Source organism: Chiloscyllium punctatum, chromosome 13 (assembly GCF_047496795.1).
Source record: "Chiloscyllium punctatum isolate Juve2018m chromosome 13, sChiPun1.3, whole genome shotgun sequence".
NCBI lineage: Eukaryota > Metazoa > Chordata > Chondrichthyes > Orectolobiformes > Hemiscylliidae > Chiloscyllium > Chiloscyllium punctatum.
Genome location: NC_092751.1, coordinates 55,139,190 through 55,161,304, shown reverse-complemented (window position 1 = coordinate 55,161,304; position 22,115 = coordinate 55,139,190).

The window sequence follows — 22,115 nt, the reverse complement described above, 5'->3', positions numbered from 1 at the left end:
TGCATTGAATCTGGACCACTCATCGTTTGCAACATTTGTCCTAGTTACTGATTCACTGCCCAGGGTCTCCCAGTTGCTCCAATTCTCAGTTATTGGCACCCTCCACCAGGTCTTTAATGTTCTGATAACCCGCACCAATTCTCCAATTCAGTGTTGCTTAGCACCATTTCCCCCAATTACTGAAGTCCTGAACAAGTTCTCCACTCAGTGTTGCCTTAAACCCTTCCTATACTGACTGTTGCCCTCGCCCAATTTTGGGGTGCGCTACTCTAAATCTTTCAAAAGGTATTGTCCTGCCCCAATTCTCCCATGCAGTTGCAACACAGCTTCACTCACCCATTTCGCACTGAACTGCACTAATTCACCCATTACTTGATATCCTGTTGAAAATTCCCTCATTTCGATAAGCCCTTGCGAAATTTATACATTTTGTATTTTATTGCAATGATTCTCCAATTTAGTGTAGAGCTTACAGAATTCTTAAATTTGGGCGTGAACAGGTTGGACTGAGGGATCTGTTTCCGTGCTGTACATCTCTAAGGCTGTAATTAGTGCTCTGCTTCCCTGCACCAATTCTCCCATTTACCAATCCTGCACTAATTCGGGAATTTCACCAACTCACCCACTGAGGTTATCCTGCCCCAGTCCTCCCACTTAGAATTTAACGGTACCTGCATGAATTCTCCAATTATTGTTGCTCTGCATCAATTCCTTCCATTTAATTGTTCCCTGATACACATTTTCACCGTACGGTTTCCCTGCTGATTATATTTGTTCATTTAGTGGTGCACTGAACTGACTCTCCAATTTTCCGATGCTTCCAACATTTCTTTTTATTGATTCCCTGGCCCCTATATCCCAAATTAGACATGCTCTGCTCCAATTTTCTCATGTATAGACACTCCCACCAATTTTCCAATGTAATGGCACTGTGCACCGAATCTCCCATTTTTTGAAACCCACCAAATCTCGAATTGACTCATACTCCTGTACTACCTCGTCACCTTACTGATGCCCGACCCCGATTTTACCATTTAAGGGTGCGCTACCCTAATTCTCCCATTTCCTGTTGCCATACATCCATTCTGTAATTGAGCTCCACTGTGCACCAGGTCTTCCATTCAGTATTTCCTTGCAACAATTCTCCCAGTTAGTAGACCGCTGACAGAATTCTCTAATCTTGGCAATCCCTGCATCATATCTCCAAATTCCCCAAACTGCAAATATCCCCCCTTTCGTGGTGAACTGCACCAACTCCCCCATTTTGTGGTGCACTGTATTGAATCTCGACCACTAACCCTTTGCAACATTTGTCCTACTTCCTGATTCACTGCCCGTGTTCTCCCATTTGCTCCATTCTCGAAGTTATCAGCACCATGCACCAGGTCCTTCTTTTACTGATACCCCACACCAATTCTCCAATTCAGTTTTGCTTAGCATCATTTCCCCCAATTACTGATGTCCTGAACAAATTCTCCATACAGTTTTGCTTTACCCCAATCCCCATACTGACTGATGCTTTCGCCCAATTTAGGGGTGCGCTACTCTAAATCTCCCTGCCCCAATTCTCCCATTTAGTGCAACATAACCCACCCATTTAGTGCTGAAATGCACTAATTCACCCATGTTCTGATGCCCTGTTGCAAATTCTCTCATTTCGATAAGCTCTTTCCCAACTTTTCCATTTAGTAGTTTCTTGCAATGATTCTCCAATTTCGTGGAGACCTGCCAGAATTCTTAAATTTGGGCGTTGAAATGTTGGATCGAAGGGTCTGTTTCCGTGCTGTACATCTCTTAGGCTGGAATTAGTGCTCCGCTTCCCTGCACCAATTCTCCCATTTTCCAATCCTGCACTAATTCAGGAATTTCACCAACTCACCCATTGAGGTTATCCTGTCCCAGTCCTCCCACTTCGAATTTAATGGTACCTGCATGAATTCTCCAATTAATGTTGCCTGCATCAATTCCTTCCATTTAGTTGTTCTCTGATACACATCTTCCACGAAAGGATGTCTTGCTGTATTTTTTTCATTTAGTGATGCACTGAACTAAATCTTCAGTTTACCAATGCTTGCAACATTTCTTCTTTTTATTGATTCCCTGGCCCCTATTCCCCAATTTAGATATGCTTTGCTCCAATTTTCCAAAAAATTGTCACTCCAATCAATTTTCTCATGCAACGGCACTGTGCACCAATCTCCCATTTATTGTTTCCACCAAATCTCCAATTTACTCATATCCTGTAGTAATCCTTCCATTTAATGATGCCTGAGCCCGATTCTACCATTTCAGGGTGCGCGACTCTAATTCTCCCATTTACTGCCGCCATGCACCAATTCTCTAATTTAGCTCCACTTTGCACCAGGTCTCTCATTTACTGATGTCCCGCATCAATTCTTCAATTCTTTGTTTCCTCGCACCATTTCCCCCAATTACTGATGTCCTGAACAAGTTCTCCATTCAGTTTTGCCTTACACCAATCCTCATACTGACTGATGCTCTCGCCCAATTTAGGGGTGCCCTCCTCTCATTCCCTCATCAAGTATTGTAATGTCCCAATTCTCCCATTTACTGCTAAACTGAAACTCTCCCATTCGGTTCTAACTGCACTAATTTGACAATATCAGATGCCCCATTCCAAATTCTCTTATTTCGATAAGCCCTTGCCCAATCCTTCCATTTAGTAGTTCCTTGGAATGATTCTCCAATCTCGTGGAGCGCTGCCAGTATTCTAAAATTGACCCACAGACAAGTTGGACTGAAGTGTCTGTTTCCATGTTGTAAATCTCTATGATTGTACGACTGTTTATGACTCCGCTGCTCTGCACCATTTATCCCATTTACCAATCCTGCACAAACCCTGAAACTGCACCAACTCTCCCTTTGAGTATTAACCTGCCAAATATAAAGGCCGCTGCATAAAATCTCCAATTCCTGTTGCCCTGCCTCAATTCTTTCCATTTAATTGTTCCCTGAATCACTTCTTCCACGTACGAGTGCCCTGCTGAATTGTTTTCATTTAGTGATGCACTGAACTGAATCTCCAATTTAACGAACCTTGCAACATATCTTTTTATTGACTCCCTGGCCCCGATTCCCCAATCAGGAATAGGTTCTTGTTGTACTTTTGAAACTGGTGTCATAATTCAAACTTTTATGTTGGGGCAGTAGAATTACTCTTTGGGGAGAGAACTGGCTCGAAGGTAGAAGACAGACGGTGGTGGGGGAGGGCTGTTTTTCAGACTGAAGGCCTGTGACCAGCGGTGTGCCCCAAGGACCGGTGCTGGGTCCACTGTTGTTTTGTCATTTATATAAAAGATTTGGATGTGACCATCGGACGAATGGATAGTAAGTTTGCAAATGACAGTAAAATTGGAGGTGTCGAGGACAGTGAAGATGGTTACCTCAGAGGACAACGGGATCTTGATCAGAATGACCAATGGGTTGAGGAGTGGCAGATGGAGATTAATTTAGATAAATGTGAGGTGCTGCATTTTGGAAAGGCAAAAGAGAGCAGGATTTATACACTGAATGACAAGGTACTAGAGGTATTGCTAAACAAATAGACCTGGAGTATAGCTTCATAGATCGTTGAAGGTGGACTAACATTTCGATAGGATAGTGAAGAAAGCGTTTGTCATTTTTGTCTTTATTGCTCAGTTAATTGTGTAAAGGAACTGGCAGGTCATGTTGCAGTATTGGTTCAGCCACTTTTGGTATATAGTGCAATTCTGGACTCCCTCCTATAAGTAGGGTGTTGTGAAACTTTAAAGGGTTCAGAAAAGATTTACATGGATGTTGTCAAGGTTGGAGGGTTTGTGCTGGAGGTTAAGACTGTATTGGTTGGGGCTATTATCCCTGGAGCGTCAGTAGCTGAGGGTTAACCTTATAGAGGTTCACAAAATCATGAAGGACCCTCAATAGGGTAAAAAGGCAAGGTGATATCCCTGTAGTGGGGGAGTCCAGAAGCAGATGGCATATGTTAAAGTTGAGAGGGGAAACATAAAAGGGACCTAAGGGGAACATTTTTCAAGCAGAGGGCACTGTGTGCATGAGCTGCCAGAGGAAGTAGTGGAGGCTGGTACAATTACAACATTTAAAAGGTATCTGGGTGGGTGTAGGAATTAAAAAGGGTTCAGAGGAACTTGGGCCAAATTCTGACAAATAGGATGAGATTGACATCGGATATCAGTTCAGCATGGATGTGTTGGACCGAATGATTTGTTTCTGAGCTTATATTGCTCTGAGTGGATTGAGCTCCGGATTTTAGATTTATGAAGCAGAAAATAAAGAATGGCACAGAGTTAGACCGAGAAATCCTGCTGATCTCAGCAGCTTTATCCTGTTTTCCTGATCCTCCTCCTTCAATCAATGCATTTTTCCGATCCTCATTCAGAATTCCTGGAGCTCTGTAACTGGTCTGGAACAATGTGTTGAAAATCCTATTGCAGTCCACACAAGGTACCTTTCCCACTGCCCTGCTCCCACGGCCCGCAATGCTGCAGACTGAGCAAACAACCCGAAGCACAATGATGAGCTCCTTCCGGCCCACGGCCCTCCTTCTCACTGAATGAAGACAATCACCAGAAGCAGAATCCAGCTCTTGTTTGAGCCTTGAATACCTGACTCTGTTTCACTGAGTGAAGATTGGACTCAGAAACAGAAATGAAATCAACTTCCTATCTGCATTGTGACACTCTTTAAGATCTCTGTGTGTCTGAGTTCAGATCATTTGATTTGAGACTGCGGACAGTGGGTCCCCAGTGAAATGGAAAGAATGGTGGAGGAGCTCACTGAGGGACATCTCTCAAAGTGAGAGTCAGAAAGATGCTATTCAGCATTGAGAGAGTTTAAGGAGAATTGATGGCTCAGAAAAATGTTATGCGGATGTTTGTAAAACCTAGGAACTCTGACTGTTTTGTGGCTGGAGTTTATTTTATCCTTGCAGAGATTTGACACATGAATCCTCCCTCCCCACCACTACAGAAGCTGTTGGGACTGTTCAGTGTTTCCAGCGGCTTCTGTAATTATTTCAGGTTCCTGACGGTATCAGTCTCTCACTTTTCTAACAAAACAAACCCATCCTTGTGGTGCAACCAATATTTCAATAAGAAATGGGAAGCAGCAGAGGGGAAAGCTTCCGAGATGCCGAGCAATGCTGCCCGGTTCCACACTGCAGTTCACAGGAACCATCGCCAGGAAAAGCAAGGAAGAATCTGACAGATCCAGTTATATTCTGGGACAGTGAAAATCTCTTGGTTATATATATTTAACCAGCCAGCACAGAGTCAGTGCCCGAAACTGACGAGAGTGTAAATCTGCTGGTTATATATATTTAACCAGCCAGCACAGAGTCAGTGCCCGAAACTGAGGACAGTGTAAATCTCCTGGTTATATATATTTTTCCAGCCAGCACAGAGTCAGAGTCCTAAACTGAGGAGAGCATAAATCTCCTGGTTAAAAATAGTTAAACAGCCAGCACAGAGTCAGTGCCCGAAACTGAGGAGAGCGTAAATCTCCTGGTTATATATATTGAAGCAGCCAACACAGTGTCAGTGCCCGAAACTGACGAGAGTGTAAATCTCCTGGTTATATATATTTATCCAGCCAGCACAGAGTCAGTGACCTAAACTGAGAAGAGTGTAAATCTCCTGGTTGTATAAATTTAGCCAGCCAGCACAGAGTCATTGCCTTAAACTGAGGAGAGTGTAAACTCCTGGTTTTATATATTTTTCACCAGCGAACACAGAGTCAATACCCAAAACTGAGGAGAGCGTAAATCACCTGAATATATATATTGAACCAGCCAGCACAGAGTGAGTGCCCTAAACCGAGGAGATTGCAAATCGCCTGGTTATATATATTTAACCAGTCAGCATAGAGTCAGTGCCCAAAACAGAGGAGAGTGTCAATCTCCTGGCTATACATATTCAACCAGCCAGCACGGACTCAGTGCCCTAAACGCAGGAGAGTGTAAATCTCCTGGTTATATAAATTTGAACAGCCAGCACAGATCATGTTCCTAAACTGAGAAGAGGGTAAATCTCCTGGTTATATATATTTAACCAGCCAGGACAGAGACAGTGCCCAAAACTAAGGACAGTGTAAATCTCTTATTTATATATATTTAACGAGCCAGTATAGGGTCGGTGCCCTAAACTGAGAAGAGTGTAAATCTCCTGGCTTGATATATTCAAACAGCCAGCACAGATTCAGTGCCCTAAACTGGGTAGAGGGAAAATCCCCTGGTTATATATATTTAACCAGCCAACACGGAGTCAGTGCCCGAAACTGAGGAGAGTGGAAATCTCCAGGCTACATATATTCAACCAGGCAGAACAGACTCAGTGCCCTAAACTGAGGAGAGTGTAAATCTCCATGTTGTATATATTTAAACAGCCAGCACAGATCATGTCCCTAAACTGAGGAGAGGGTAAATCTCCTGGTTATATATATTTCACCAGCCAGGACAGAAACAGTGCCCAAAACTAAGGAAAGTGTACATTTACTATTAATATATATTTAAAGAGCCAGTATCGAGTCGGTGCCCAAAATTGAGGAGAGTGTAAATCTCCTAGTTATCTATATTAAACCAGCCAGCACAGAGCCAGTGCCCTAAACTGAGGAGAGGATAAATCTCCTGGTTATATATATTTAAACAGCCAGCACAGCGACAGTGCCCTAAACTGAGGAGAGTGTAAACCTCCTGGTTATATATATTTAAACAGACAGAGCAGGGTCAGTGCCCTAAATTGAGGAGAGTGTAAATCTCCTGGTTATATAGGTTAAACCAGCAAGCACGGATTCAGTGCCCTAAACTGAGGAGAGTATAAATCGCCTGGTTTTATAAATTCAACCAGCCAGCACTGAGTCGTTGCCCTAAACTGATGCAAGGTTAAATCTCCTGGTTATATATATATTTAACCAGCCAGCACAAGTAAGTGTCCAAAACTGAGGAGAGTTTAAATCTGCTGGCTATAAATATTTAACCAGCCTGCACATAGTCAGTGCCGAAAACTGAGGAGAGGGTAAATCTCCTAACTAGATATATTCAACCAGCCAGAACAGACTCAGTGCCCGAAACAGAGGAGAGTGTAAATATCCTGGTTATGTATTTTCAACCAGCAAGCACAGAGTCAGTGCTCTAAACTGAGGAGAGAGTAAATCTCCTGATTAAATATATTTAACCAGCCAGCACGGACTCAGTGCCCTAAACTAACGAGAGTGTAAATCTCCTGGTTATATATATTTAACCAGCCAGCGCAGAGTCAGTGTCCTAAACTGAGGTGAGGGTAAATGTCCTGGTTATATATATTTAAGCAGCCAGCACCGATTCAGTGCCATTAACTAAGGACAGTGTACATCAGCTATTTACATATACTTAACCAGCCAGCAAAGAGTAAGTTCCCTAAACTGAAGAGAGTATAAATCTCCTGGTTATGTATTTATTTAAACAGCAAGCACAGTGTCATTGCCTTAAACTGAGGAGAGTGCAAATCTCCGGGTTATATATATTTAACCAGCCTGACAGAGTCAGTGCCCTAAACTGAGAAAAGTGAGGATCTCCTGGTTATATATATTTAAACAGGGAGCGCAATGTCAGTGCGCGAAACTGAGGAGAGTGTAATCCTCCTGGTTATATATATTCAACCAGCCAGTACAGTGTCAGCGCCCTAAACTGAGGAGAGAGTAAATCTACTGGTTCTATATATTCAACCAGAAAGCACAGATTCAGTGTCCTAAACTAAGGAGAGGGTAAATCTCCTGGATTTATATATTTAAGCAGCCAGCATAGCGTCAGTGCCCTCCACTGAGGAGAGTGTAAATCTCCTGGTTATCTGTATTAAACCAGCCAGCACAGAGCCAGTGCCCAAAACTGAGGAGAGCGTAAATCTCCTGGTTAAAAATATTTAAACATCCAGCACAGAGTCAGTGCCATAAACTGAGGAGGGTGTAAATCTCCTGGTTATATATATTTAATCATCCTGACATAGTCAGCTCTCGAAACTGAGGAGAGTGTAAATCTCGTGGTTATACATATTTTACCAGCCAGCTAAGAATTAGTGCACTCAACTGAGTAGAGTGCAAATCTTTTGGTTATATATGTTCAACCAGCCAGCAACGAGTCAGTGCCCTAAACTGAGGAGAGTGTAAATCTCCTGGTTATATATATTTAACCATCCTGACATAGTCAGCTCTCTCAACTGAGTAGAGTGCAAATCGTTTGGTTATATATGTTCAACCAGCCAGCACAGAGTCAGTGCCCTAAACTGAGGAGAGTGTAAATATCCTGGTTATAAATATTTAACAAGCCACTACAGAGTCAGTGCCCTAAACTGAGGAGAGTGTAAATCTCGTGGCTAGGTATATTCAACCAGCCAGCACAGACTCAGTGCCCCAAACTGAGGAGAGTGTTAATCTCCTGGTTATATATATATTTAAACAGCCAGCACAGATTCTCTGCCCTAAACTGAGGAGAGGGAAAATCCCCAGGTTATATATACTTATTCAGCCAGCCTAGAGTCAGTGCCCGAACTGAGGAGAGTGTCAATCTCCTGGTTGTGTATTTTCAACCAGCAAGCACAGAGTCAGTGTTCTAAACTGAGGAGAGTGTAAATCTCCTGATTAAATATATTGAACCAGCCAGCACGGACTCAGTGCCCTAAACGGAGGAGAGTGTTAATCTCCTGGTTATATATATTTAACTCGCCCCCACAGAGTCAGTGCCCTAAACTGAGGAGAGTGTAAATATCCTGGTTATAAATATTTAACAAGCCACTACAGAGTCAGTGCCCTAAACTGAGGAGAGTGTAAATCTCGTGGCTAGGTATATTCAACCAGCCAGCACAGACTCAGTGCCCTAAACTGAGGAGAGTGTTAATCTCCTGGTTATATATATATTTAAACAGCCAGCACAGATTCACTGCCCTAAACTGAGGAGAGGGAAAATCCCCAGGTTATATATACTTATTCAGCCAGCCTAGAGTCAGTGCCCTAAACTGAGGAGAGTGTAAATCTCCTGGTTATATATATTTAACCAGCCTGAAATAGTCAGTGTCCTAAACTGAGAAAACTAAGATCTCCTGGTTATATATATTTAAACATGGAGTGCAATGTCAGTGCGCTAAACTGAGGAGAGTGTGCATCTCCTGGTTGTATATATTTAACCAACCAGCACAGAGTCAGTGCCCAAAACTGAGGAGAGCGTAAATCTCCTGGTTAGAAATAATTAAACACCCAGCACAGGGTCAGTGCCCTAAACAGTGGAGAGGGGACATCTTCTGCTTATATATATTTAACCAGCTAGCACAGATTCAGTGCCCTGAAATGAGGAGAGGGAAAATCCCCAGGTTATATGTATTTAACCAGCCAGCACGGAGTCAGTGTCCAAAACTGAGGAGAGTGTAAATCTCAGGGTTATAAATATTTCCCCAGCCAGTGCAGAGTCTGTGCCCGAAACTGAGGAGAGTGTAAATCTCCTGGCTATATTTATTGAAACAGCCAGCACAGACTCAGTGCCCTAAACGGAGGAGAGTGTTCATTTCCTGGTTATATATATATTTAACCAACCAGCACAGAGTCAGTGCCCAAAACTGAGGAGAGCGTAAATCTCCTGGTTAAAAATATTTAAACATCCAGCACAGAGACAGTGCCCTAAACTGTGGAGAGGGAAAATCCCCAGGTTAGATATATTTAACCAGCCATCACAGATTCAGTGCCCTGAACTGAGGAGAGGGAAATTTCCCAGATTACATATATTTAACCAGCCAGCACAGAGTCATTGCCCTAAACTAAGGAGAGTGTAAATCTCCTGGTTATATATATTTAACCATCCTGACATAGTCAGCTCTCTAAACTGAGGAGAGTGTAAATCTCCAGGTTCTGTATATTCAACCAGCCAGCACCGTGTCAGTGCCCTAAAATGAGGACAGTGTAAATCTCCTGGTTATGTATATTCAACCAGCCAGCACAGAGTCAGTGCCCTAAACTGAGGAGAGTGTAAATCTCCTCGTTATTTATGTTAAAGCAGCCAGCACAGAGTCAGTGCCATAAACTAAGGACAGTGTACATCTGCTATTTATATATATTTAACCAGCCAGCAAAGAGTCAGTTCCCTAAACTGAAGAGAGTATAAATCTCCTGGTTATGTATTTATTTAAACAGCAAGCACAGCGTCATTGCCTTAAACTGAGGAGAGTGTAAATCTCCTGGTTATATATATTTAACCAGCCAGCGCAGAAGTAGTGCCCTAAACTGAGTAGAGTGGAAATCGTTTGGTTATATATGTTCAACCAGCCAGCACAGAGTCAGTGCCCTAAACTGAGGAGAGTGTCAGTCTGCTGGTTATATATATTTAACCAGCCAGCACGGAGTCAGTGTCCATAACTGAGGAGAGTGTAAATCTCCTGGCTATATTTATTGAAACAGCCAGCACAGACTCAGTGCCCTAAACGGAGGAGAGTGTTAATCTCCTGGTTATATATATTTAACTCGCCCCCACAGATCCAATGCCCTAAACTGAGGAGAGGGAAAGTCCCCAGGTTATATATATTTAACCAGCGAGGACAGAGACAGTGCCCTCAACTAGGGACAGTGTAAATCTCCTGTTTATATATATTAAACCAGCCAGTATAGAGTCGGTGCCCTAAACTGAGGCGAGTGTAAATTTCCTGGCTTGATATATTCAACCAGCCAGCACAGACTCAGTGCCCTAAACTGAGAAGTGGGAAAATCTTCTGGTTATATATATTTGACCAGCCAGCACAGAGTCAGTGCCCGAACTGAGGAGAGTGTCAATCTCCTGGTTATGTATTTTCAACCAGCAAGCACAGAGTCAGTGCCCTAAACTGACGAGAGTGTAAATCTCCTGGTTATATATATTTAAGCAGACAGCACAGAGTCAGTGCCCTAAACTGAGGAGAGTGTAAATCTCCAGGTTATATATATTTAAGAAGCCTGACATAGTCAGTGCCCTAAACTGAGAATAGTGAAGATCTCCTGGTTATATATATTTAAACAGGGAGCGCAATGTCAGTGCGCTATACTGAGGAGAGTGTAATCCTCCTGGTTATATATATTCAACCAGCCAGCACAGTGTCAGTGCCCGAAACTGAGGAGAGAGTAAATCTACTGGTTCTATATATTCAACCAGAAAGCACAGATTCAGTGTCCTAAACTGAGGAGAGGTGAAATCTCCTGGTTTTATATATTTAAGCAGCCAGCATAGGGTCAGTGCCCTCAACTGAGGAGAGTGTACATCTCCAGGTTATATATATTGAACCAACCAGCAAAAAGTCAGTGCCCAAAACTGTGGAGAGCGTAAATCTCCTGGTTAAAAATATTTAAACATCCAACACAGTGTCAGTGCCCTAAACTGTGGAGAGGGGACATCTTCTGCTTATATATATTTAACCAGCTAGCACAGATTCAGTGCCCTGAAATGAGGAGAGGGAAAATCGCCAGGTTAGATATATTTAACCAGCCAGCACAGAGTCAGTGCCCGAAACTGAGGAGAGTGTAAATCTCCTGGGTATATATATTTAACCATCCTGACACAGTCAGCTCCCGAAACTGAGGGGAGTGTAAATCTCCTGGTTATGTATATATAAACATTCTGACACAGTCAGCTTCCTAAACTGAGGGGAGTGTAAATCTCCTGGTTATGTATATTTAACCATCCAGCACAGGGTCAGTGCCCTAAAATGAGGACAGTGTAAATTTCCTGTTTATATATATTCAACCAGCCAGCACAGAGTCAGTGCCCTAAACTGAGGAGAGTGTAAATCTCCTGGTTATATATATTTAAGAAGCCTGACATAGTCAGTGCCCTAAACTGAGAAAAGTGAAGATCTCCTGGTTATATATATTTAAACAGGGAGCGCAATGTCAGTGCGCTATACTGAGGAGAGTGTAAACCTCCTGGTTATATATATTCAACTAAGCAGCAAAGTGTCAGTGCCCTAAACTGAGGAGAGAGTAAATCTACTGGTTCTATATATTCAAACAGAAAGCACAGATTCAGTGTCCTTAACTGAGGAGAGGTGAAATCTCCTGGATTTATATATTTAAGCAGCCAGCATAGGGTCAGTGCCCTCAACTGAGGAGAGTGTACATCTCCAGGTTATAGATATTTAACCAACCAGCACAAAGTCAGTGCCCAAAACTGAGGAGAGCGTAAATCTCCTGGTTAAAAATATTTAAACATCCAGCACAGTGTCAGTGCCCTCAACTGTGGAAAGGGGACATCTTCTGCTTATATATATTTAACCAGCTAGCACAGATTCAGTGCCCTGAAATGAGGAGAGGGAAAATCGCCAGGTTAGATATATTTAACCAGCCAGCACAGAGTCAGTGCCCGAAACTGAGGAGAGTGTAAATCTCCTGGGTATATATATTTAACCATCCTGACACAGTCAGCTCCCGAAACTGAGGGGAGTGTAAATCTCCTGGTTATGTATATATAAACATTCTGACACAGTCAGCTTCCTAAACTGAGGGGAGTGTAAATCTCCTGGTTATGTATATTTCACCATCCAGCACAGGGTCAGTGCCCTAAAATGAGGACAGAGTAAATTTCCTCTTTATATATATTCAACCAGCCAGCACAGAGTCAGTGCCCTAAACTGAGAAGAGCGTAAATCTCGGTTAAAAATATTTAAACATCCAGCACAGAGTCAGTGCCCTAAACTGTGCAGAGGGAAAATCCCCAGGTTAGATATATTTAACCAACCAGCACAGAGTCAGTTTTCTAAACTGAGGAGAGTAGAAATCTCCTGATTATATGTAACGAACCAGCCAGCACAGAGTCAGTGCCCTAAACTGAGGAGAGTGTAAATCTCCTGGTTATATATATTTAACCATCCTGACATAGTCAGCTCTCTCAACTGAGGAGAGTGTCAATCTCCTGGTTATGTATATTCAACCAGCCAGCACAGGATCAGTGCCCTAAAATGAGGACAGTGTAAATCTCCTGGTTATGTATATTCAACCAGCCAGCACAGGGTCAGAGCCCTAAAATGAGGACAGTGTAAATCTCCTGGTTATGTATATTTCACCAGCCAGCACAGGGTCAGTGCCATAAAATGAGGACAGTGTAACTTTCATGTTTATATATATTCAACCAGCCAGCAGAAAGTCTGTGCCCTAAACTGAGGAGAGTGTAAATCTCCTCGTTATTTATATTAAAGCAGCCAGCACAGAGTCAGTGCCATAAACTAAGGACAGTGTACATCTGCTATTTATATATATTTAACCAGCCAGCAAAGGGTCAGTTCCCTAAACTGAAGAGAGTATAAATCTGCTGGTTATGTATTTATTTAAACGGCAAGCACAGTGTCATTGCCTTAAACTGAGTAGAGTGCAAATCGTTTGGTTATATATGTTCAACCAGCCAGCACAGAGTCAGTGCCCGAAACTGAGAAAAGTGAAGATCTCCTGGTTATATATATTTAAACTGGGAGCGCAATGTCAGTGCGCTATTCTGAGGAGAGTGTTAATCTACTGGTTATATATATTTAACCAGCCAGCACAGTGTCAGTGCCCTAAACTGAGGAGAGAGTAAATCTACTGGTTCCATATATTCAACCAGAAAGCACAGATTCAGTGTCGTAAACTGAGGAGAGGTGAAATCTCCTGGATTTATATATTTAAGCAGCCAGCTTAGGGTCAGTGCACTCAACTGAGGAGAGTGTATATCTCCTGGTTATATGTATTTAACCAGCCAGAACAGATTCAGTGCCCTTAACTGAGGAGAGGGTAAATCCCTTGGTTATATATATTTAACCGGCCAGCACAGAGTCATTACCCTAAACTGAGGAGAGTTTATATCTCCTGGTTATATATATTTAACCAGCCAGAACAGATTCAGTGCCCTCAACTGAGGAGAGGGTTAATCCCCTGGTTATATGTATTTAACCAGCCAGAACAGATTCAGTGCCCTCAACTGAGGAGAGGGTTAATCCCCTGGTTATATATAGTTAACCAGCCAGCACAGAGTCAGTGACCGAAACTGAGGAGAGTGTAAAACTCCTGGTTATATATATTTAAACACACAGAGCAGGTTCAGTGCCCTAAAATGAGGACAGTGTAAATCTCCTGGCTATGTATATTGAACCAGCCAGCACAGAGTCAGTGCCCTAAACTGAGGAGAGTGTAAATCTCCTCGTTATTTATATTAAAGCAGCCAGTACAGTCAGTGCCATAAACTAAGGACAGTGTACATCTGCTATTTATATATGTATTTAACCAGGCAGCAAAGAGTCAGTTCCCTAAACTGAAGAGAGTATAAATCTCCTGGTTATGTATTTATTTAAACATCAAGCACAGTGTCATTGCCTTAAACTGAGGAGAGTGTAAATCTCCTGGTTATATATATTTAACCAGCCAACGCAGAATTAGTGCCCTACACTGATTAGAGTGCAAATCGTTTGGTTATATATGTTCAACCAGCCAGCACAGAGTCAGTGTCCGAAACTGAGGAGAGTGTAAATCTCTTGGTTATAAATATTTCCCCAGCCAGTGCCCGAAACTGAGGAGAGTGTAAATCTCCTGGCTATATTTATTGAAACAGCCAGCACAGACTCAGTGCCCTAAACGGAGGAGAGTGTTAATCTCCTGGTTATATATATTTAACTCGCCCCCACAGATCCAATGCCCTAAACTGAAGAGAGGGAAAGTCCCCAGGTTATATATATTTAGCCAGCGAGGACAGAGACAGTGCCCTCAACTAAGGACAGTGTAAATCTCCTGGTTATATATATTAAACCAGCCAGTATAGAGTCGGTGCCCTAAACTGAGGCGAGTGTAAATTTCCTGGATTGATATATTCAAACAGCCAGAACAGGCTCAGTGCCCTAAACTGAGAAGAGGGAAAATCTTCTGGTTATATATATTTGACCAGCCAGCACAGAGTCATTGCCTAAACTGAGGAGAGTGTAAATCTCCTGGTTATATATAATTAACCAGACAGCACAGAGTCAGTGCCCTAAACAGAGGAGAGAGTAAATATCCTGGTTATAAATATATAGCAAGCCAGTACAGAGTCAATGCCCTCAACTGAGGAGAGTGAGAATCTCCTGGCTAGGTATATTCAACCAACCAGCACAGACTCAGTGCCCTAAACTGAGGAGATTGTTAATCTCCTGGTTATGTATTTTCAACCATCAAGCACAGAGTCAGTGCTCTAAACTGAGCAGAGTGTAAATCTCCTGATTAAATATATTGAACCAGCCAGCAAGGACTCAGTGCCCTAAACTGACGAGAGTGTAAATCTCCTGGATATATATATTTAACCAGACAGCGCAGAGTCAGTGTCCTAAACTGAGGTGAGGGTAAATGTCCTGGTTATGTATATTTAAGCAGCCAGCACAGAGTCAGTGCCCTAAACTGAGGAGAGTGTAAAGCTCCTGGTTAGATATATTTAACCAGCCTGACATAGTCAGTGCCCTAAACTGAGAAAAGTAAAGATCTCCTGTATATATATATATTTAAACATGGAGTGCAATGTCAGTGCGCTAAACTGAGGAGAGTGTAAATCTCCTGGTTATATATATTCAACCAGCCAGCACAGTGTCAGTGCCCTAAACTGAGGAGAGAGTAAATCTACTGGTTCTATATATTCAACCAGAAAGCACAGATTCAGTGTCCTAAACTGAGGAGAGTTGAAATCTCCTGGATTTCTATATTTAAGCAGCCAGCATAGGGTCAGTGCTCTCAACTGAGGAGAGTGTAAATTTCCTGGTTCTATATATTTAAACAGCCAGCACGGAGTCAGTGCCCTAAACTGAGGAGCGTCGAAATCTCCTTGTTATATATAATTGACCATCCAGCACAGGGTCAGTTCCCTAAACTGAGGAGAGGTTACATTTCCTGGATATATATATTTAACCAGCCAAGACAGAGTCAGTGCCCTAAACTGTTGAGAGTGTAAATCTCCTGGTTATATATTTTTTAACCAGCCAGTGCAGAGTCACTACCCTAAACTGAGGAGAGTGTAAATCTGCTGGTTATATATATATTTAACAGAGTCAGTGCCCTAAACTGAGGAGAGGGAAAATCTCCAGGTAATATATATTTAGACACTCAGCACAGAGTTATGCCCGAATCTGTGGAGAGTGCAAATCTCCGGGTTAAAAATATTTAAACAGCCAGCACAGAGTCAGTGCCCTAAAGTGGTAGAGGGGAAATCTTCTCGTTGTATATATTTAACCAGCTCGCACAGAGTCAGAGCCCTAAATTGAGGAGAGTGTAAATCTCCTGGTAATATATATATATTTAACCAGCCAGCACAGACTCATTGCCTTAAACTGAGGAGGGTGTAAATTTCCTGGTTATATATATTTAAACAGCCAGAGCAGAGTCAGTGCCCAAAACTGAGGAGAGTGTAAATCTCCTTGTTATCTATAATTAACCAGCCAGCACGGAGTCAGTGCCCTAAACTGATGAGAGGTTAAATTTCCTGGATATATATATTTAACAAACTAGACAGAGTCAGTGCCCTAAACTGTTGAGAGTGTAAATCTCCTGGTTATATACATTTAACCATCCAACATAGACTCAGTGCCCGAAACTGAGGAGAGTGGAAATCTCCTGGAAACATATATTCAGCCAGTCAGCACAGAGTTAGTGCCCAAAACTGTGGAGAGCGCAAATCTCCTGTTAAAAATTTAAACAGCCAGCACAGAGACAGTGCCCTAAACTGAGGAGAGGGGTAATCTCCTGGTTATATATACTTAAGCAGCCAGCACAGATTCAGTGCCCTAAACTGAGGAGAGTGTAAATCTCCTGGTTATATATAATTACCCAGCCAGTACGGAGTCAGTGCCCTAAACTGAGGAAAGTGTAAATCTCCTGGTTAAAAAAATTGAACCAGCCAGCACTGAGTCAGTGCCCTAAACTGAAGAGAGTGTAAATCTCCTGGTTATATATATTTAACCAGCCAGCACAGAGTCAGTGCCCTAAACTGAAGAGAGTGTAAATCTCCTGGTTATATATTTGTCACCAGCCAAGACAGAGTCAGTGCCCTAAACTGAGGAGATTGTAAATCTCCTGGCTCAATATATTCAATCAGCCAGAACAGTGCCCTAAACTGAGGAGAGGGTAAATTCCCTGGTTATATATATTTAACCAGCCAGGACATCGTCATTGCCCTAAACTGAAGAGAGTGTAAATTTCCTGGTTATATATATTTAAACAGCCAGCGCAGAGTCAGTGCCCTGAACTGAGGAAAGTGTAAATCTCCTGGTTATATACATTTAACCAGACAACACAGAGTCAGTGCCATATACGGAGGAGAGTGTAAATCTCCTGGTAATATATATTTAACCAGCCAGGACAGAGACAGTGCCCGAAACTAATGACAGTGTAAAACTCCTGGTTATATATATTTAACCAGCCAGAACAGATTCAGTGCCCACAACTGAGGAGAGGGTAAATTCCCTGGTTATATATATTTAAGCAGCCAGCACAGAGTCATTGCCCGAAACTGAGGAGAGTTTTAATCTCCTGGTTATATATATTTAACCGGCCAGAACAGATTCAGTGCCCTAAACTGGGGAGAGGGAAAATCCCCTGGTTATATAAATTTAGCCAGCCAGCACAGAGTCATTGCCTTAAACTGAGGAGAGTTTTAATCTCCTGGTTATATAAATTTTACCAGCGAACACAGAGTCAATGTCCAAAACTGAGGAAACCATAAATCACCTGAATATATATATTTAACCAGCCTCAGTTTAGGGCACTGACTCTGTGCTGGCTGGTTGAATATATATAAACAGGAAATTTACACTGTCCTCATTTTAGGGCACTGACCCTGTGCGGGCTAGTTAAATATACATAACCAGGAGATTTACACTCCCCTCAGTTTAGGGAGCTGACTGTGTCAGAATGTTTATATATACATAACCAGTAGATTTACTCTCTCCTCAGTTTAGGGCACTGACACTGTACTGGCTGGTTGAATATATATAACCAGGAGATTTACACTCTCCTCAGTATAGCGCACAGACATTGCGCTCCCTGTTTAAATATATATAACCAGGAGATCCACACTTTTCTCAGTTTAGTGCACTGACTATGTCAGGCTTCTTAAATATATATAACCAGGAGATTTACACTCTCCTCAGTTTAGGGCACTGACTCTGTGCTGGCTGCTTAAATATATATAAACAGGAGATTTACACTCTCGTCAGTTTAGGGCACTGACTCTGTGCTTGCTGGTTGAAAATACATAACCAGGAGATTGACACTCTCCTCAGTTCGGGCACTGACTCTGTGCTGGCTGGTCAAATATATATAACCAGAAGATTTTCTCACTTCTCAGTTTAGGGCACTGAGTCTGTGCTGTCTGGTTGAATATATCAAGCTAGGAAATTTACACTCGCCTCAGTTTAGGGCACCGACTCTATACTGGCTGGTTTAATATATATAAACAGGAGATTTACACTGTCCTTAGTTGAGGGCACAGTCTCTGTCCTGGCTGGTTAAATATATATAACCTGGGGACTTTCCCTCTCCTCAGTTTAGGGCATTGGATCTGTGGGGGCGAGTTAAATATATATAACCAGGAGATTAACACTCTCCTCCGTTTAGGGCACTGAGTCTGTGCTGGCTGTTTCAATAAATATAGCCAGGAGATTTACACTCTCCTCAGTTTTGGACACTGACTCCGTGCTGGCTGGTTAAATATATATAACCAGGAGGCTGACACTCTCCTCAGTTCGGGCACTGACTCGATGCTGGCTGGTTACGTATATATAACCTGGGGATTTTCCCTCTCCTCAGTTTAGGGCAGTGAATCTGTGCTGGCTGGTTAAATATATATAACCAGGAGATTAACAATCTCCTCAGTTTAGGGCACTGAGTCTGTGCTGGCTGTTTGAATATACCTAGCCAGGAGATTCTCACTCTCCTCAGTTTAGGGCACTGACTCTGTACTGGCTTGTTAAATATTTCTAACCAGGATATTTACTCTCTCCTCTGTTTAGGGCACTGACTCTGTGCTGTCTGGTTAATTATATATAACCAGGAGATTTACACTCTCCTCAGTTTAGGCAATGACTCTGTGCTGGCTGGTCAAATATATATAACCAGAAGATTTTCCCTCTTCTCAGTTTAGGGCACTGAGTCTGTTCTGGCTGGTTGAATATATCAATCCAGGAAATTTACATTCGCCTCAGTTTAGGGCACCGACTCTATACTGGCTGGTTTAATATATATAACCAGGAGATTTACACTGTCCTTAGTTGAGGGCACTGTCTCTGTCCTCGCTGGTTAAATATATATAACCTGGGGACTTTCCCTCTCTTCAGTTTAGGGCATTGGATCTGTGGGGGCGAGTTAAATATATATAACCAGGAGATTAACACTCTTCTCCGTTTAGGGCACTGAGTCTGTGCTGGCTGTTTCAATAAATATAGCCAGGAGATTCACACTCTCCTCAGTTTCGGGCACTGACTCTGCACTGGCTGGGGAAATATTTATAACCAGGAGATTTGCACTCTCCTCAGTTTCGGGCACTGACTCTGTGCTGGCTGGTTGAACATATATAACCAAACGATTTGCACTCTAATCAGTGTAGGGCACTAAATCTGCGCTGGCTGGTTAAATATATATAACCAGGAGATTTACACTCCCCTCAGTTTAAGGCAATGACACTGTGCTTGATGTTTAAATAAATACATAACCAGGAGATTTATACTCTCTTCAGTTTAGGGAACTGACTCTTTGCTGCCTGGTTAAATATATATAAATAGCAGATGTACACTGTCCATGGTTTATGGCACTGACTGTGCTGGCTGCTTTAATATAAATAACGAGGAGATTTACACTCTCCTCAGTTTAGGGCACTGACTCTGTGCTGGCTGGTTCAATATACATAGCCAGGAGATTTACACTGTCCTCATTTTCGGGCACTGAACCTGTGCTGGCTGGTTGAATATACATAACCAGGAGATTTATACTCTCCTCAGTTTAAAGAGCTGACTATATCAGGATGGTTAAATATATATAACCAGGAGATTTACACTCTCCTCAGTTTAGGGCAATGACTCTGTGCTGGCTGGTTAACTATATGTAACCAGGGGATTAACCCTCTCTTCAGTTGAGGGCACTGAATATGTGCTGGTTGGTTAAATATATATAACCAGGAGATATACACTCTCCTCAGTTGAGTGCACTGACCCTAAGCTGGCTGCTTATATATATAAATCCAGGAGATTTCACCTCTCCTCAGTTAACGACACTGAATCTGTGCTTTCTGGTTGAATATATAGAACCAGTAGATTTACTCTCTCCTCAGTTTAGGGCACTGACACTGTACTGGCTGGTTGAATATATATAACCAGGAGATTAACACTCTCCACAGAATAGCGCACTGACATTGCGCTCCCAGTTTAAATATATATAACCAGGAGATCTTCACTTTTCTCATTTTAGGGCACTGACTCTGTGCTGGCTGGTTGAACATATATAAACATGAAAGTTACACTGTCCTCATTTTATGGCACTGACCCTGTGCTGGCTGGTGAAATATACATAACCAGGAGATTTACACTGTCCTCATTTTAGGGCACTGATCCTGTGCTGGCTGGTTGAATATACATAACCAGGAGATTGACACTCTCCTCAGTTTAGAGAGCTGACTATGTCAGGATGGTTAAATATATATAACCAGGAGATTTACACTCTCCTCAGTTGAGGGCACTGACTCTGTGCTGGATGTTTAAATATTTTTAACCAGGCGATTTACGCTCTGCTCAGTTTAGGGCACTGACTCTGTGCTGGCTGGTTCGTTACATATAATCAGGAGATTTCCACTCTCCTCAGTTTAGAACACTGACTCTGTGCTGGCTGGTTAAATATATCTAACCTGGGGATTTTCCCTCTGCACAGTTTAGGGCACTGACTCTGTGCTGGATGTTTAAATATTTTTAACCAGGAGATTTACGCTCTCTTCAGTTTAGGGCACTGACTCTGTGCTGGCTGGTTGAATATATATAAACAGGAAATTTACACTGTCCGCATTTTAGGGCACTGACCCTGTGCTGGCTGGTTGAAAATACATAACCAGGAGATTTACACTCTCCTCAGTTTAGAGAGCTGACTGTGTCAGGATTGTTAAATATATATAACCAGGAGATTTACACCCTCCTCAGTTTAGGGCACTGACTCTGTGCTGGCTGGTTGAATATATATAAACAGGAAATTTACACTGTCCTCATTTTAGGGCACTGACCCTGTGCGGGCTAGTTAAATATACATAACTAGTAGATTTACTCTCTCCTCAGTTTAGGGCACTGACACTGTACTGGCTGGTTGAATATATATAACCAGGAGATTTACACTCTCCTCAGTATAGCGCACTGACATTGCGCTCCCTGTTTAAATATATATAACCAGGAGATCCACACTTTTCTCAGTTTAGGGCACTGACTATGTCAGGCTTCTTAAAAATATATAACCAGGAGATTTACACTCTCCTCAGTTTAGGGCACTGACTCTGTGCTGGCTGCTTAAATATATATAAACAGGAGATTTACACTCTCGTCAGTTTAGGGCACTGACTCTGTGCTTGCTGGTTGAAAATACATAACCAGGAGATTGACACTCTCCTCAGTTCGGGCACTGACTCTGTGCTGGCTGGTCAAATATATATAACCAGAAGATTTTCCCACTTCTCAGTTTAGGGCACTGAGTCTGTGCTGGCTGGTTGAATATATCAAGCTAGGAAATTTACACTCACCTCAGTTTAGGGCACCGACTCTATACTGGCTGGTTTAATATATATAACCAGGAGATTTACACTGTCCTTAGATGAGGGCACTGTCTCTGTCCTCGCTGGTTAAATATATATAACCTGGGGTCTTTCCCTCTCTTCAGTTTAGGGCATTGGATCTGTGGGGGCGAGTTAAATATATATAACCAGGAGATTTACACTCTCCTCAGTTATGGACACTGACTCCGTGCTGGCTGGTTAAATATATATAACCAGGAGACTGACACTCTCCTCAGTTTAGGGCACTGACTCTGTGCTGGCTGGTTGAACATATATAACCAAACGATCTGCACTCTACTCAGTTTAGGGCACTAATTCTGCGCTGGCTGGTTAAATATATATA